The following is a 16,602-nucleotide window of genomic DNA, read 5'->3' as shown; positions in this document are numbered from 1 at the left end:
TAACAGGAAACAGAGGGTAGGATTAAATGGACAGTTTTCTCATAGAACCATAGAATTGCAGGGTTGGAAGGGTCCCTGAGGGTCACCTAGGCCAATTCCTTGCAATGTGGGAATCTCAACTAAAGCATCCATGACAGTTGGCTACCCAACCTCTGCTTGAAAACCTCCAAGGAAGGAGAGGGTAGCCAGCAGAGTCCAGAAGGAAATTGACGCAAGGGATTTGAATGCTCAGGCAGCTGGGCTGAAAGTCTGCGCTACAGCCCAGTCCTACCCTCTCACTGGTTTAAAGTCAAGGGTCACCAACGAAGGGTCTAGAGGATCACGGACATCGCCCTCCAAGTTCATTGTCTTCTCAGTTGCCCCATAGGGAAGCATGATGCAAACTTTTGCAAACATGTTTTCTCCTGCCGTACACCTGCGCAAGCAGCTGCAAAGAGAGTGTGGAACTTTGAGGAGGTGATTATATCTCCCCTACAATTATCAAAAGCATTGTGATAGATTTGTGTTCTCATAGGGTTTTTCAGAGGTCACTTTTGAGATCAGTGATAATAATAATAATAATAATCGGAATCCAGAATCATTGATCATTCTTTTTGCCAAATATGGAAACAGCAACATAAATATATATACTGAATTATTAAGAATGAGGGCTGGGAGTAAGACCATCCGAGGTGGTAGGTTAGTCTGATATTTGTTTCTTTGTTAGCACTGAAGCCAGCCTCGAGCTCCTCCTCTGATAAGTCAGTCACAGGATGAAGAGTTTGTGTGTCCTTCCTAGCAAATGTTTCCATCATTGCTCTGAGTATAATAAAGTCAGTTGAAGGAAGGTCTCACTTGTTTGTGCCTAAAATGATCCTTCTGTTAGTATTGCTTCATTTGCCAGTTGAGGTAGCAACGGCGGAAGATCTAGATCTGTCAGACCTACGGACATCTTCAAATAATTATTACAGTCCAGGGGATTACACCATTGCTGGAGTTATCCCTGTGAGGACCGCTCTGTATCCAAAACATGCTTTCAGGTCTGACCCTGTCAGCGACTTCCTTCCGTAAGTGCTATTTGCTCATAGCTTTTGATTTTTCTCAGCCAATCATTATCTTGTATACAGTCTATATACAGAGTGAGCAGCAGATTCTTAAGCTCCATAGTTTAGCGGAATGGATTGAAATTTGACTGGGGCAGTAGGAGGCTCACCTGCAGATATGAAGGAAATGTGCCTCAAAGTTCCCTATTTTGGGGGCTGAGATCTGGCTTTACAACACCTATTTCTTGTACATCTGTAAGTTTCTTCACGTTCTCCCCAGTGTTCTCTGTTGTCTGCTTGCTGCATCTACATCAGCCCTGCTGTTAGTTTTAGATAGTCTACCCAGCACACAGGTGGCCGTTCTCCTGGTCTTTAAAAACTGTAGGATCTCCACCCTAGCACTGCTTTACTCCATCGGCCTGAGTGGTTTCTTGTAACATCTCCTGCATATATCCATTTTAATACACTGTATAAACTGGTCAACATTCCATTTGTTTTCCATCCAGAGTATTGCAGATGAACTACCAGCATGTTCTGGCCATTTTGCTTGCCATTAATGAGATCAATGAAAATCCCAAGCTCTTGCCTAATATTACCTTAGGCTACAATATCTTTGAAAACTGTTTCAGTGTCAGGATAACCTATGAAGCCACAATGGACCTCCTCTCAACTGGACTTTGGATGGTCCCTAATTTCAGGTGTGGACAACATGGAAAGATCCTGGCTGCTATTCAAGGAGGGGACTTCGAAACTTTTTTTCAGATGTCAACCATGCTAGACATCTTCAAGATCCCCCAGGTATGGAGAACGGGGGGGAACCTGTCAGAGCAAATCTCAGACCCAACTTTTAAAACTTGAAATGGAGGTCTTGGAGATTGAAGAGTTTATAACATTTCCCCCCCTCTCAGGTTGGGAGAACTCTGTTGATGTCTACATCAGGAAATCTAGGTTATTTCGTATACCGCTTTCTCATAAAATGTCAGGGTGTTATAAAAGCAATATAATATTCAAAAGCAGAACAAAACAATAATGAAAACCGCTACTCAATTTTTAAAAAGTTGTGATAAACACATGTACTCACACACTTCACATTCTGTGTGATATAGAAAAATAATAGGAATAGTTTAAAATAGAGAAAAAGTAGTTAAGTTCATACACAGTGCAGATGATACAAACTTGTTGCACCACAGAGATGGGAGGGTTTTTTACACACACACACACACACACACACACACACACACACACACACACATTTTCGAAGGGAGCCAAATGTACAGTGAATGAAAACAAATGCAAATGATCCTTAACCCTCTTACCTGGCAGTAAGTCCAAAAAAATTCAGTGGGACTTATATCTGAGTACGTATACATGTTTGAGTGGAAGCTATTTTAGAATGGCAATCTCTCTTGTGGGATGGATTGAGTAGGTAGAGGAGGCTACCCTATATTAATTACAAGTTATCTCTCCTGGCAGCAGTGGGGTTGAAGAGAGTTTTGAAATCCCATCCTTGGCAGCAAAATTAAAAGCATGGGATCTAGGCTATACAAACTTGTTTGGAGTACGTCCAGCTAACCAACTGTGTATTGGTCCCCCCCCCTCCCCTTGCTTAACCACAACACAGAACCAAGCACAGACTGTAAAGTAAATGGAAGGTAGTGTTACTTATTTAATTTATTGCACTCATTTTCAGCAAACAGCAGCAGCAAAAATAATGCAGGTAAAAATATTTCCAGCTTACAAAATACATAGTTGAATTCTAAAATGGAGCCTACACTGATGAAGAGCATAAACATCCATCAATCTCCATTGAAGAAATGGTATAAAAGGAGAAAGAGCAAACAAGCAACAGAGGAAGGAGAAGGGTTTAAATCTTTCATTTCTTTCACCTTGAAACCAGGGAAATGACGGCACACAGAGCTCTCTCTCTACCAGTTGCATTCCTATGGTCTGAGTCTGCCTATCTAGAAATTTATAGCTCTGTAGTTGTTAGCCCCTAGGCTTACTAATTAACAAGAATATTCAGTACAGTACATTGTTAGATTTTCGACTGCAAATCTCCCACAATATCCAGACATTATTTCCAACGCTAAACATCGTTTCCTTTCCTTTCCAGCTCACTTACGGTTTTGTCAACCAGATTCTGAGTGACAAAACCCAGTTCCCCTCTTCCTACTGGATGAGCCCAAAGGAAACTCCGCAATACAGGGGGATAGTTCTGCTGCTGCTGCATTTCAGGTGGACGTGGGTTGGTCTGCTTGCTCCAGACAACGAAGGTGGAAATCTATTTGTGAGAACCATGGAGGCGATGCTATTTAGGAGTGGCATATGTGTAGCCTTCACCTTTGGGTTCCCGCAAATATTTTCTGACCTTCGTGTTCCAAAGAAGACCCTTTTAAGACTTATAGCAGTTCTTTCACAGCGGAAGGCCAACGTGATTATTTATTATGGAGATTCTGACACAATGTTTCTGTTGCCACATGTGCTGTACAGAGTTGAACTGGAAATCAGTGCCCCGGTAGGGAAAGTTTGGATCTCTACAGCTCTGTGGGGCTTCACCTTAAGCACATCTTTTGAGTACTGGGACGTCATATTCTTCCAAGGTGCATTGTTCTTCAGCATCCAAACAAAGAAGGGTTCAAAATCCCAGGATGTTTTCCTGACTCAAGATGAAGATTCCTTCGATCAGATTTGGTCAGAAACCTTTGATTGCTCTCATCCCAACCACAGATGGTCAAGGAAAACCTGGAGAAGATGCACGGAGAAGGGGAAAATGGAAGCAGTTTGGCTTGGGAAAGGCATGTCTGCGGAGAGCTATGTTGTTTATAGTGCTGTCTATGTCACAGCACATGCCTTCCATGCTCTGATGACATCTGCATCTAGCCGTGTGATGACTACAGAACAAGGCAGATTGGACCTTCTGAACATGGAGTCATGGCGGGTGAGAGAGGGAGGGAGACAAAGAAAACTTCCCACCTATAGAGGTGGTTCCTCACTGTGCCTGTGCATATTATCCTCACTTATTTCCAAATCAGTCACTGCTTGGTAGGGTGCGGAATGTCACTCTGCTACATCTTGTCACTGGACGTGATCCTTTGGTTCACTCCTGCTAATTCAGTAGAACTATCCCTTGTGAATATTCAGGAAGGTTAGCTGAGAAGGACTTATAACCAGGGTTCAGTATTCCACCAGTTATTTATAATCTCCATTTTATACAGCTGAGAGAGAGAGAGAGAGAGAGAGAGAGATTACAGCCAGGACTAAATGGAAGTTTTGTTTGAAGTGAAGGTTCCACCACCGCAAAAAAATAAAAAATAAAATTGAGAACCACTGGATTAGTTTTTGCAACCCTGTTGTGCATGTGGGGTGGGGGAGGAGGCAAAGAATCTCCTGCTTCCCTTTCTACCCTCCCCAGCACATGTTCAATTAGAGTTTAAAACACTTGGGGCCGGCTTTCAAATACGTTTGGAGATTGGCTCAGGGTTGGATATTATTATTATTATTTATTTATACCCCGCCCATCTGGCTGGGTTTTCCCTGCCACTCTGGGCGGCTTCCAACAAATACCAAAATACATTAAAATATCAGATTAAAAACTTTCCTAAACAGGGCTGCCTTTAGGTGTTTTCTAAATGTCAGGTTTATTTCCTTGACCTCCGATGGGAGGGCGTTCCACAGGGCGGGCGCCACTACTGAGAAGGCCCTCTGCCTGGTTCCCTGTAGCTTTGCTTCTCGCAGTGAGGGAACCCCCAGAAGGCCTTTGGCGCTGGACCTCAGTGTCCGGGCTGAACAATGGGGGTGGAGATGCTCCTTCAGGTATATAGGACCAAGGCCGTTTAGGGCTTTAAAGGTCAGCACCAACACTTTGAATTGTGCTTGGAAATGTACTGGGAGCCAATGTAGGTCTCTTAGGACCGGTGTTATGTGGTCTCGGCGGCTGCTCCCAGTCACCAGTCTAGCTGCCACATTCTGGATTAATTGCAGTTTCCGGGTCACCTTCAAAGGCAGCCCCACACAGAGCGCATTGCAGTAGTCCAAGTGGGAGATAACTAGAGCATGCACCACTCTGGTGAGACAGTCTGCAGGCAGATGGGTCTCAGCCTGTGTACCAGATGGAGCTGGTAGACAGCCGCCCTGGACACAGAATTAACCTGTGCCTCCATGGACAGCTGTGAGTCCAAAATGACTCCTAGGCTGCACACCTGGTCCTTCAAGGGCACAGTCACCCCATTCAGGACCAGGGAGTCCCTCACACCTGCCCGCCCCCTGTCCCCCCAAAAGAGTACTTCTGTCTTGACAGGATTCAGCCTCAATCTGTTAGCCGCCATCCAACCTCCAACCGCCTCCAGGCACTCACGCAGGACCTTCACCGCCTTCACTGCTTCTGATTTAAAAGAGAGATAGAGTTGGGTGTCATCCGCATACTGATGAACACCCAGCTGATCTGAAGTACCAGATTGGGCGCCATCTTGGATTGGGAGGGGAAGGTGCTGGTGTCACAGTTCTATTAAATAGTTTACAGTCACTTTAAACATTCTACTGTCATGGTGGAACATGTTGTTGTTTTTAAACTAATATTACTTCAAGAGAAGGTTTGACCTATTTTCCCCCTCTAGTGGAGGTTCCCTACCCCGGCTGGCTCCACTCAGCTTCTGCCTTCAGTGATTCTCAACTTTATCTTCAGACTCTTCACTGATGCAATGACAACTCAACCAACATACTACCTGACTGCCCCCTAAATAGCACTGTTCCTAAAATTTGTATTCTCATTGGAATATCACTAAGGGCCCATTGCTTTGAATATAATGCCCACTCAAGGATCTCTCACAATTTAACCCTTTTCAATTATCCCAACCATAGCTGCCAAGTCTCCCGCTTTTCCAGCTGTTCCTAGCTGAAAAAATGTCCCCCCCCCGGTTTATTCTGGCGCGGCGGCCATTTTGGAACTGGGCGGAGCATGCTCAGAAGCGACTTTTGATGCTGCTTTGCCCAATTCCAAAATGGCTGCAGTGCGACTTCTGGCGCGGTGGCCATTTTGGAACTGGGCAAAGCAGCATCAAAAGTCACTTCTGAGCATGCTCCGCCCAGTTCCAAAATGGCGGCAGCGCTACTTCTGGCCTGCTATTTCCGGCCCGGTCCATTATTTCTCTGACAGCAACTTGGCAGGTATGATCCCGACCCATATAAAAGCTAGATTCTGTGGTTCATCAAAACACATATGGCAAATCCGTTACAGTCTTGCTGCTTCTTGGCAGACTTCCAGCTGAACTCACCATATACATGAATCACTCTCCCAGGATTTCATTATGTCCTCTGTCAGGGGTCAGAAACTTGTTCCCACGTTCAAGAATTGCATTGGTTGCTGCCAAAGAACTAGAAACAGGGGTCAGCAAACTTTTTCAGCAGGGGGCCGGTCCACTGTCCCTCAGACCTTGTGGGGGGCCGGACTATATTTTGAAAAAATATATGAATGAATTCCTATGCCCCACAAATAACCCAGAGATGCATTTTAAATAAAAGAACACATTCTACTCTTGCAAAAACATGCTGATTCCCGAACCGTCTGCAGGCCGGATTTAGAAGGCGATTGGGACGCACCCAGGCCCCGGGCCTTAGTTTGGGGACCCTGAACGAAGAGGAAGTGAAATGTGTAATTGTTTCTCCATCTTGCAAATATTGTCCTTTTAGCTTCACCCCTTTGTGAGAAGCATCCGCTTCAACAATACTGCCATGGGCGAGGTGCATTTTGATGGAGATAGGGAGCTCGCGGCCGACTATGATATTGTGAATTTTGTCACATTTCCTAACCAAACTGCCGCACGAGTGAAAGTTGGGAAGCTGCAGACCCAAACCTCCTTGGGTGTAGAGCTGACTATTCATGAGAAGGACACCACATGGCCCAGCTGGTTTAACCAGGTAGGGAGTGGATTCTTATCTTACAAGTTGGGGAAGTGTAGCTAGCAATGGGTGAACCTGTCAGTTTGGTTCTTCGAGATTATTCCAATCTTAAATTCAGTTCTCCAAATTCTGGCATAATTACGAAAAAATAAATAAACAGAATCCTCAAGAAAATCTATCAGCATTTTGGTACAAATTTATCCCAATGCACACATGTCTTCATGCAATTTTGCCAGATGTTCACATTTTTTGCAATGCAGTTTCCCCTAAATACAGTACTTGGATGTAAATGTGCACCTTTTTGGGGTGAAATTACGTTGAGAAAATTGGGGTGCACATTAGATTTGATGGTGCATTAGATTTGTGTAAATACGGTATATTTTGCTAACATAGAATAAGAATAAGAATAATAAGAATATGAATTTTATTATTTATACCCTGCCCATCTGGGTGGGTTTCCCCAGCCACTCTTGCTACTAACATATTCATTGTCATAGATTCTTAATATTTTCACACACACACACACACACACACACACACACACACACCTTGGCTGGAGAACTGCATTGCAGATTTTGGAGAAGTGCAGATTTCAAAGGAGGACTGTATTTCTATTCTCATATGGTTTTAGAGAGTGTGGACTACGTAGGCTCACCTTTTAATGCTGAAATATCTCCACCATCCATAAATGTAGTGTATTACCTAAGAATGCTGACTGTGAGCCTGAAGATGAACAAACTACAGTAGCTGGTCTCAGTCAAAAACAGCTACAAGGTCATTGCGATATATATCAGTGATGATGTATAACAGGCATGGCCAAACTTGGCCCTCCAGCTGTTTTGGGACTACAATTCCCATCATCCCTGACCACTGGACCTGTTAGCTAGGGATGATGGGAGTTGTAGTCCCAAAACAGCTGGAGGGCCAGGTTTGGCCATGCTTGATGTATAAGAAGCTTTCTATAGCATCTCCCCCCCACCCCCAATAAAACAAAAACGGAAAACAAAGCAATCTTATGGCATCCTATTTTATTTAGTGTTCAAAGGAGGGAGGGATGAGGAAAATGTGGCCTCCAGGTGCTGCTGGAGTCCAACTCCCATCAACCACTGTGAACATAGTCAAGAGCTAAGTTTCATGTGATATGTACTCCATGAATTTCTGGAGGGCCAGAGGTTTCCCACCCCCACTTTAAGGTGATAAAGGATTCCTTGTCTGAGTGTAATAGAAAGACACAGTTAATATTCCAGGAGAAGTGCTTTGAACATGAGACACAGAGAGATACCATTTCTTCTGCAAGGCATGGACCCACCTGTACAGAATGGTTTAGTAATTATTTTTTATTTTATTACTTATTGAATTTATTTACTGCCCTATACCCGGAGGTCTCAGGGCGGTTCACATAAAAGGATCACAGTATATAAAATAAAAATAAAAGCAATAACTCAATAATACCGCCCCCCCCAAGAGCCACATTTTAAAAGGGCATAGGATGTCAATCAAAGGCCTGGTTAAAAAGGAATGCTTTTACCTGGTGCCTAATGGTGTATAATGAAGGCACCAGGCAGGCTTCCCTGGGGAGAGTATTCCGCAGACTGGGAGCCACTGCAGAGAAGGCCCCGTTCTCGTGTTGCCACCCTCTGGACCTCTTGGGGAAGAGGCACACAAAGAAGGGCCTCAGAAGATGATCTCAGGGTCCGTGTAGGTTCATATGGAAGGAGGCGGTCCTTGAGGTATTGCGGTCCTGAGCTATAACTTCCAACTCTGTTTCTATATACAAAGCAGTGATTCATCAAACACTCTTTCATTCCTTGCTGTCCAGACAACGCCCCGTTCTACCTGCACAGAAAGCTGCCAACCTGGAGCTCGCAAGGTGGTGCCAGAAGGAAAGAAGATATGCTGCTATTATTGTGCCCTGTGCCTCGAAGGGACCATTTCTACTCAGACAGGTAAATGGTTTTGAAGGAACAGCAAGTCACGGGAGACGTGGGTTCTGAGAAGCAGCTTCAGGATGGAAGCATCCATGTTAAGCCTGAAAAAACATCTTAGCAAAGGAATACAGGGATCGTTGCAAAATTGAAACACAACATTTCAAGAAGCTGATTTTGCGTGGTTGCAGTCCTCCAACACAATGGAAAAGGTCTCGAATTCCAGAGATTCCGCCAAAAACTATACAATCCTGAAATCATGAGATTGATGTTTTTGGATTCTCCATTTATAAAAAGGAAAAACATTTAAATTCAATGTACTGAAATAAGTTTTTCTTTTTTTTCTTTCAGATGCAGGTCATTGTCTTGAGTGTCCAAAAGATCAGTACTCAAACAGTGAGAGGGATCAATGTATCCCCAAGACTATAATCTTCCTCTCCTATGAAGAACCACTGGGGATTACCTTGGTTTTCTTTGCCCTAATCTTGTGCCTAATCACAAGTACTATTTTGGGAATCTTCATTAAATACCAAGACACTCCACTTGTTAAAGCCAACAATCGAAACCTCACTTACACCCTCCTCGTTTCTCTCCTGCTTTCCTTTTTGTCCTCCTTTCTTTTCATTGGCCAGCCTCAAAAGGTCACCTGCCTTCTCCGCCAAACCATCTTCAGCATCATCTTCTCGGTCGCCGTCTCTTCCGTGCTGGCAAAAACTATAACTGTGGTTTTGGCATTCATGGCCACAAAACCAGGGAATAGCATTAGCAAGTGGGTGGGAAAGAGTTTGGCAAATGGTATTGTCCTCTTTGGTTCTGTCTTTCAGTTTGGCATCTGTATTGCCTGGATCGGAATATCTCCTCCATTCCCAGAACTGGACATGGATTCCCAAGTCACACAGACAATTCTGCAGTGCAATGAAGGATCCATCACTATGTTTTACTTTGCTCTTGGCTACATGGGCCTTCTGGCTGCCATCTCTTTTACGGTTGCGTTCCTCGCCAGGAAGCTCCCTGGGGGTTTCAACGAAGCCAAGTTTATCACCTTCAGCATGCTGGTGTTTTGCAGTGTTTGGGTCTCCTTTGTGCCAACTTACTTGAGCACCAAGGGGAAATACATGGTCGCTGTGCAGATCTTCTCCATCTTGGCTTCCAGTGCTGGGCTCCTGGGCTGCATCTTCCTTCCCAAATGCTACATCATTGTGCTGAGGCCTGATCTGAATACAAAGGAACACCTAATGGTGAAAAGAAAATAATAAGGTTGTGTCAAATGTATAGGTCAGCCACAATTCAGCAGTCTGTATATATTTCACTTGCTACATTATCAAGGCTCAGTCACACACACACACACACACACACACACACACACACACACACAGCTATTCTTAAAAAGTATGAGATTGTTTTTTGGTATGAGATCCACGCAAGGGCCTTAATATCATGCTCCTTCATTCACCATGTATCATTTCTCCTAAGGGTCATGAAATGTTGAAAAGGAAGACACTCTGGGAAGAAGCCTACAGCCACCAGTGAGAGATTGGTAGTAGGATAGGAGAAGTTGGAACTACTTTCCCTCCCTTCACAGACTTACCACCTGACTTTGCCTAGAGTCCTTTCCATCTGCTTGCAACAGAGACCAGGAGCGTGCAGGAGAAACAATCTGATGGCAGAGACTCAGTAGCTTCAATGTTATCACCTGGGACTTGTGAGCCAATTTGTGGGCTCTCAGCTACCTAGAGCCATAGATGTGTTACCAATGCAGTGTAATTCAAAATGACCTTGGTGTCCTTTGTAAATCTCCTAGGCTACAACCATTAAGATGAAGGTCTCACCCTGACCCACACTTACTGTTGCTCCTCATTTCGAGGTAGCTGCTAAAGACCATGGGTTATATTGACTGAGAGTAGATCCATTGAAATTAATGGATATAAGGGGGGGGAGGGAATTCAGTGCTGAGCCTTCTGGATCATTCCAGCAGCAAAAGCATTTCTGCTTTCCAGATGGAATAATGACCCTTCTTCCCACCCCAATGCTGTTTGGGAGACCTCCAACTTTCTCAGAAGCTATTGCAGGGGCAAGTGGAGGAAGGAGAAATGGGGAAGCCCTGTTCCACAAGCAGAAGTCCTTACAAAGAGGTTCCACTGGTAGACTCATTACGTTAAACCTACTCCAGGACTATTTTAGATCCATTAACTTCAATGGGTCTGTTGTGAGTGGAACTCAATTGAACACCACCCTTTGCAAGCAGACAAACACGACAGCTTGTTGAGGTATAACTGCCCCATGAACAAACTGGACGAAGCATAACTTCCGCGAATGGCGCCAACTTTTCAACGTTTTCATTTTTTGATACCCTCTCCTAGAAAATGGGACTGCTAGAGACCAGGGAATGTGAAGCGAGTGCATTATATTAGTTACCACTCCTAAGTATGAATTAAATGTCTCTGCTTCCTGCAGGGACTACACTGTGGTCAAAGACTGGAAAAAGCCCGACCCTCTTTAGGCAATCCTGATCAAAATCTCGATATAAGGTTTTTGTATGCAAATCAGAATGAATATTCAATAAACAAGTTTTTGGAGGAGTCCTTAATTGCCCCTCATGCTATTATTAATCAAATGAGGTGGAAGGCCAGGACCAGATTCTACTTTGCAGGCAATGCAGGAACATACATCAAAATCACATTCCTGGTTATTTTGAGAGAGTTCTACCAGTGGTGGTAAAACTAGCCCCCCCAGATGTTGTTAGATGTCAGGGACTAGCAGGACACTGACCCGTGTGCATTGGGGGAAGCGGGGCTGGAGCCTGACTCAGGAGAGGGGGCTAGTTATTTGTGGGGACCTGTACCAGCCAGGAGTCAAGAGTAAGGGGAAGTTGGGAAGGAACAGTGAAGGAAGAGGAGGACGAGGCAGGCCAGCCAAGAGAAGAGCCAGGTGCTTCCTTGCCCTCCCACAGTTTAGGAGAATTGAAACAAGAAGAGCAGAGGCAGCTTCTCACGTGGGCACAGTCTCCAGCTGTGTGTCCGCAGCCCATGGGGAGACAATACAGGGTGTATTGAGAGCCAGTGTGGTGTAGTGGTTAAGAGTGGTAGACTCGTAATCTGGGGAACCGGGTTCGTGTCTCCGCTCCTCCACATGCAGCTGCTGGGTGACCTTGGGCTAGTCACACTTCTCTGAAGTCTCTCAGCCCCACTCACCTCACAGAGTGTTTGTTGTGGGGGAGGAAGGGAAAGGAGAATGTTAGCATAGCCGCTTGGAGACTCCTTAGGGTAGTGATAATGCGGTATATCAAATCCAAACTACTCCTCCTCCTCCTCCTCCTCCTCCTCCTCCTCCTCCTCCTCCTCCTCCTCCTCCTCCTCCTCCTCCTCTTCTTCTTCTTCTTCTTCTTCTTCTTCTTCTTCTTCTTCTTCTTCTTCTTCTTCTTCTTCTTCTTCTTCTTTGCATACTGTGGACATCCCCCCCTCCCCCTGTTGCTGCAACTTCTCCATAGAGCACAGACCTGGGAATTACTGCTTAGATGCAAGGGTAGTGTGCATGGGTATTCAGAGGAGTGAAAACCTCTGTTAAGTGTCAGCTTGGATGATAAAAGGCTATCTGCCATATGGCACACGGCCCTTGACTTTAGACTACAGTGCCCACCAGCCAAGACAGCCTGCCCAGTAGTCAGAGATGGAGTTGAGCAACAACTGGAGGCTTATGAGCTGCCCGCACCTCCACTTAACTTTAGTTCAATTTCATCGTCCCTTCAATTGTCCCAAGGGAAAGCATGACATAAAGTTTTGCAAACAGGTTTTCTCCTTCTCAGCACCTGTGAATGTGCCATAGAGGGTATGCAAAGAGGAGGCCATATGTCCCCTGCAATTATCGAAATCACCGTCATTGATGTGTGTTCCTGTGACCAAGGTCCCCTAAGTTATTTTTACCCAGAGGTCACTTATGCGTGAATAATAATAATAATAACAACCCAGAATCATTGATCATTTATTCCTCAAATCTGGAAAGAGAGCAACATAAATATATAAAGATATTGATGTAATGAGAACGAGGGCTGAGATTTAGACTCTCAATCTGATGTTTGTATCTTCTTTTCCACGGAAGCCAGGTTTGGGCTCTTCCTCTGAGAAGCCAGACACAGGATGAGGCTTGCCAGACTGTCATGGTTTTTTCCTGGCAAATTTATCTCCCAGTGCATGGACTGGGTATACTGCAGAGTTAATTGAAGGAAGGTGTCTCTTCCTTGTGTCTAAAATGATCCTGCTGCTAATATTGCTTCATTTGCCCTTTGGGGTAGTGATGAATGAAGAAGTAGACCTCTCAAACCTACAGACACCTCCAAATAATTATTACAGTCCCGGAGATTACCTCATTACTGGAGTTATACCAGTGGGAGCAGCTGTCTATCCAACATATGCTTTCATGTCTGACCCCACCCATGACTTCCAACCGTAAGTGTCACTTCATGTTAGCCTTTAACTGTCCTCAGACAATTCTGTTATTCTCTGTAGCAGTTTCTATTTGATATTTGGGGTGAGCATCAGTTTCTTAAGCTCCTTAGTTTTGAAATACGATTTGAAAGGTGACTATGAAAATGGACGATTTGCTTGGCTGTATTAATGGAAGCTGCTCACGAAAGTCTCCATTTTCCAGGAACAAACATTTATTCCTGGTAAAACACTTTCACTGCTAGGGTGACAATATGGGAGATGCTGTTTCACACAGTCATTTCTGTGAGTTGCTTGATATGCTTTTCTTCTTTCAGGTATTTAAAAGTGTCATTTGTGAGAGGGGAGTAAATCTACCTTAGCTCTAGTGTAATATGTAAATATCTGCATTAATGGGGAACCTGTTCTCTGAGTGCCAGCCCCTTTGAAGGCAAAATGACTTCATCCCCATGCAAGAGGGAGGTGACGCGTTAGCAGACGTGGGGGAACAACAAAAGTTTGCAGAAGTACAAAAAATAGTGGAGAACACTGAAAGGGGACAGTAATTCTAAAACAACCCAATGATGACTAAATATGCTCAGTGGGCAAAGAATGCTGACTGACTGCTGGGGAGGGGGAACAGAAAATCTCTTCCCCCTCCCTCTCCCTCCCCCCCTCTCTCTTGTGTGTATATGTGTGTCTGTGTGTAATGGAATGGAGTTGCCAAGAAATGGGCATGGCAGATGGACATAGGGCTTGTCCGCACTTGTCCTGTGCCTTAAAAGCATGGGTCTGAGCAGTCTCGCCTTTGTCCTACTGTTTCCCCCGCAAAAACTGCTCTTTATCAAGTGGTAGAACATTGACACTGGCCTCCACCCCTCTTGTGTTAAAATGAGTGTTTAACAGGGATGGGGTTTCAACTTGGGTGGGGGCTGTTTTATTTGGAGGGTGGGGTTGTATTAAATCATTTTTAAATGTTATATGTTAATTTGGATGGTTATATATATAGGCTGGAGTACAGTTCAGGGACTTCTGTATTGCAGATAAGTGTGTATACATTACTGTTGTTTATTGCTTTGATTATTCTGTATTTTGTTTTGATTATTTCTACTATGTATTTTGTGCTGTGTATATTGTAATTTTCTGTTGTGGACTGCCTTGAGATCAACTTGAATAGGGTATACAGTATAATAATAATAATAATAATAATAATAATAATAATAATAATATACTTGACAAATATTGTGTGATAAGCATCCTCATATAACTTATATGCTGAAGTCTAATAAATGCACAAAGAGGTTAAGACCATAGGGTAATCTCTCTTGCTATGTTAGCTCACCTTTGTTACCCTCTAGCCTACCTGATGATCATAATGTGTGAAGAGGCTAAGCTACTTTGCTCCAGCTTAGAAGCTCTTGAGTTCCTATACCAATAATTTAGGAATTTTCACCACTTTGTAATGAAGCCAAGTTTTTATGCCTTTACATATTTTATATGTGGGGGACCTGTAAAAAGGTAGAATAGAATAGAATACGTAAAAGGGTAAACAGTATTGGAAAATAATGTATAATGAATTGGAAAAGAAATGTTTAAAAGCACCTTTCCAAAAAAAACAAAAAAAAACCCCACAAAAGCAAAACACAGAGTCCTTTTCATTAGGGATAATTCAAATGGAAATTCCCAGGTGTCAACCAAGGTTATTTATGTAGCCCATGTTTTGTTATTTATGCAGCCCATGTTTTGTTAGTCCCAAAATGGAAAACGAGCTAAGTCCCAACCAAAAGAGAATGGCAACTTACACTGATGGAATATGTGCAGCTTGCGGACCTAACATATAGAATAAGAGAACAAGAAGAACATACGTTTAAAGAAGATTGGAAAATGTTTATTGAATATATGGGGGGGGGGGAATTGTGTACACTTGAAAAGGTTGGCAGCATTAAGACAAATTCAAAAGTGTAAATAGATTTTGATAGAAGTAATAATGGAATACTGAATGGTTTAGTTTATATAAAATATGCAGGGATTTATGCTATGCAAAATTAACCATGGAAGAGAAGAAGAAGAAGAAGAAGAAGAAGAAGAAGAAGAAGAAGAAGAAGAAGAAGAAGAAGAAGAAGAAGAAGAAGAAGAAGAAGAAGAGGAGGAGGAGGAGGAGGAGTTTGGATTTGATATCCCGCTTTATCACTACCCGAAGGAGTCTCAAAGCGGCTCACTATCTCCCTACCCATCCTCCCCCACAACAAACACTCTGTGAGGTGGGTGGGGCTGAGAGACTTCAAAGAAGTGTGACTAGCCCAAGGTCACCCAGCAGCTGCATGTGGAGGAGCGGAGACGCGAACCCGGTTCACCAGATTACGAGTCTACCGCTCTTTACCACTGCACCACACTGGGAAGTCATTGATATTTTAAAGCTGTTTAAACAAACGCGGTTGGCGCTATGGTCTAAACCACTGAGATCAGGGCTTGCTGATCGGAAAGTTGGCAGTTTGAATCCCTTTGACGGGGTGAGTTCCCATTGCTCGGTCCCAGCTCCTGTCAACCTAGCAGTTCAAAAGGACATCAAAGTGCAAGTACGGTAGATAAATAGGTACCGCTCCAGCGGGAAGGTAAAGGGTGTTTCCATGTGCTGCTCTGGTTTCGCCAGAAGTGGCTTAGTCATGCTGGCCACATGACCTGGAAAAACTGTCTGCGGAAGTGGACAAACGCCGACTCCCTCAGCCAGTCAAGCGAGATGAGCGCTGCAACTCCAGAGTTGTTCGCGACAGGACTTAACTGTCAGGGGTCCTTTACCTTTTTTAAATGAATACTCTAAATTGGAAAACAGAAAATTTAATTTAAAAATCTATATATATAAATAAAATAACATACCGTGAACCTGACATTTGAAGAGTCTATAAGTAAACCATTTTTAACTTACCAAACGTGATCTTTTTCAATGCTAGGGGAAGTGGGAAACTTTGGAAAGATCTTAGAAGGCCATATATTGTAGGACTCACAAACTGTAGTTCCATGCTTTGCTTTCCTGCATATTTTGTGATTATAAATCTTTGTAGGAATTCTCTCAAAGAAAACATGTCCCAAACTTAGATCTTGGCATCCAGGATTCCTCTTTTATACCTATTTTTTCATTGTACCAACAGATATGACATTTGCTTTTCATTCCAGGATTCTGGAGAGGAACCACCAAGACATTCTGACCATCTTGTTTGCCATTAATGAGATCAATGAAAACCCCAAGCTCTTACCTAACATCACTCTTGGCTACAGCATCTATGAAAATTGTTTCAGTGCCAGGACAGCCTCTGAAGCCATGGTAGACCTGCTCTCTAGCAGGCA

This window comes from Zootoca vivipara, chromosome 2, assembly GCF_963506605.1.
Source record: "Zootoca vivipara chromosome 2, rZooViv1.1, whole genome shotgun sequence".
Classification (NCBI taxonomy): Eukaryota; Metazoa; Chordata; class Lepidosauria; order Squamata; family Lacertidae; genus Zootoca; species Zootoca vivipara.
The sequence above is the reverse complement of the archived record's forward strand: the minus strand, read 5'-3'. Positions refer to the sequence as shown.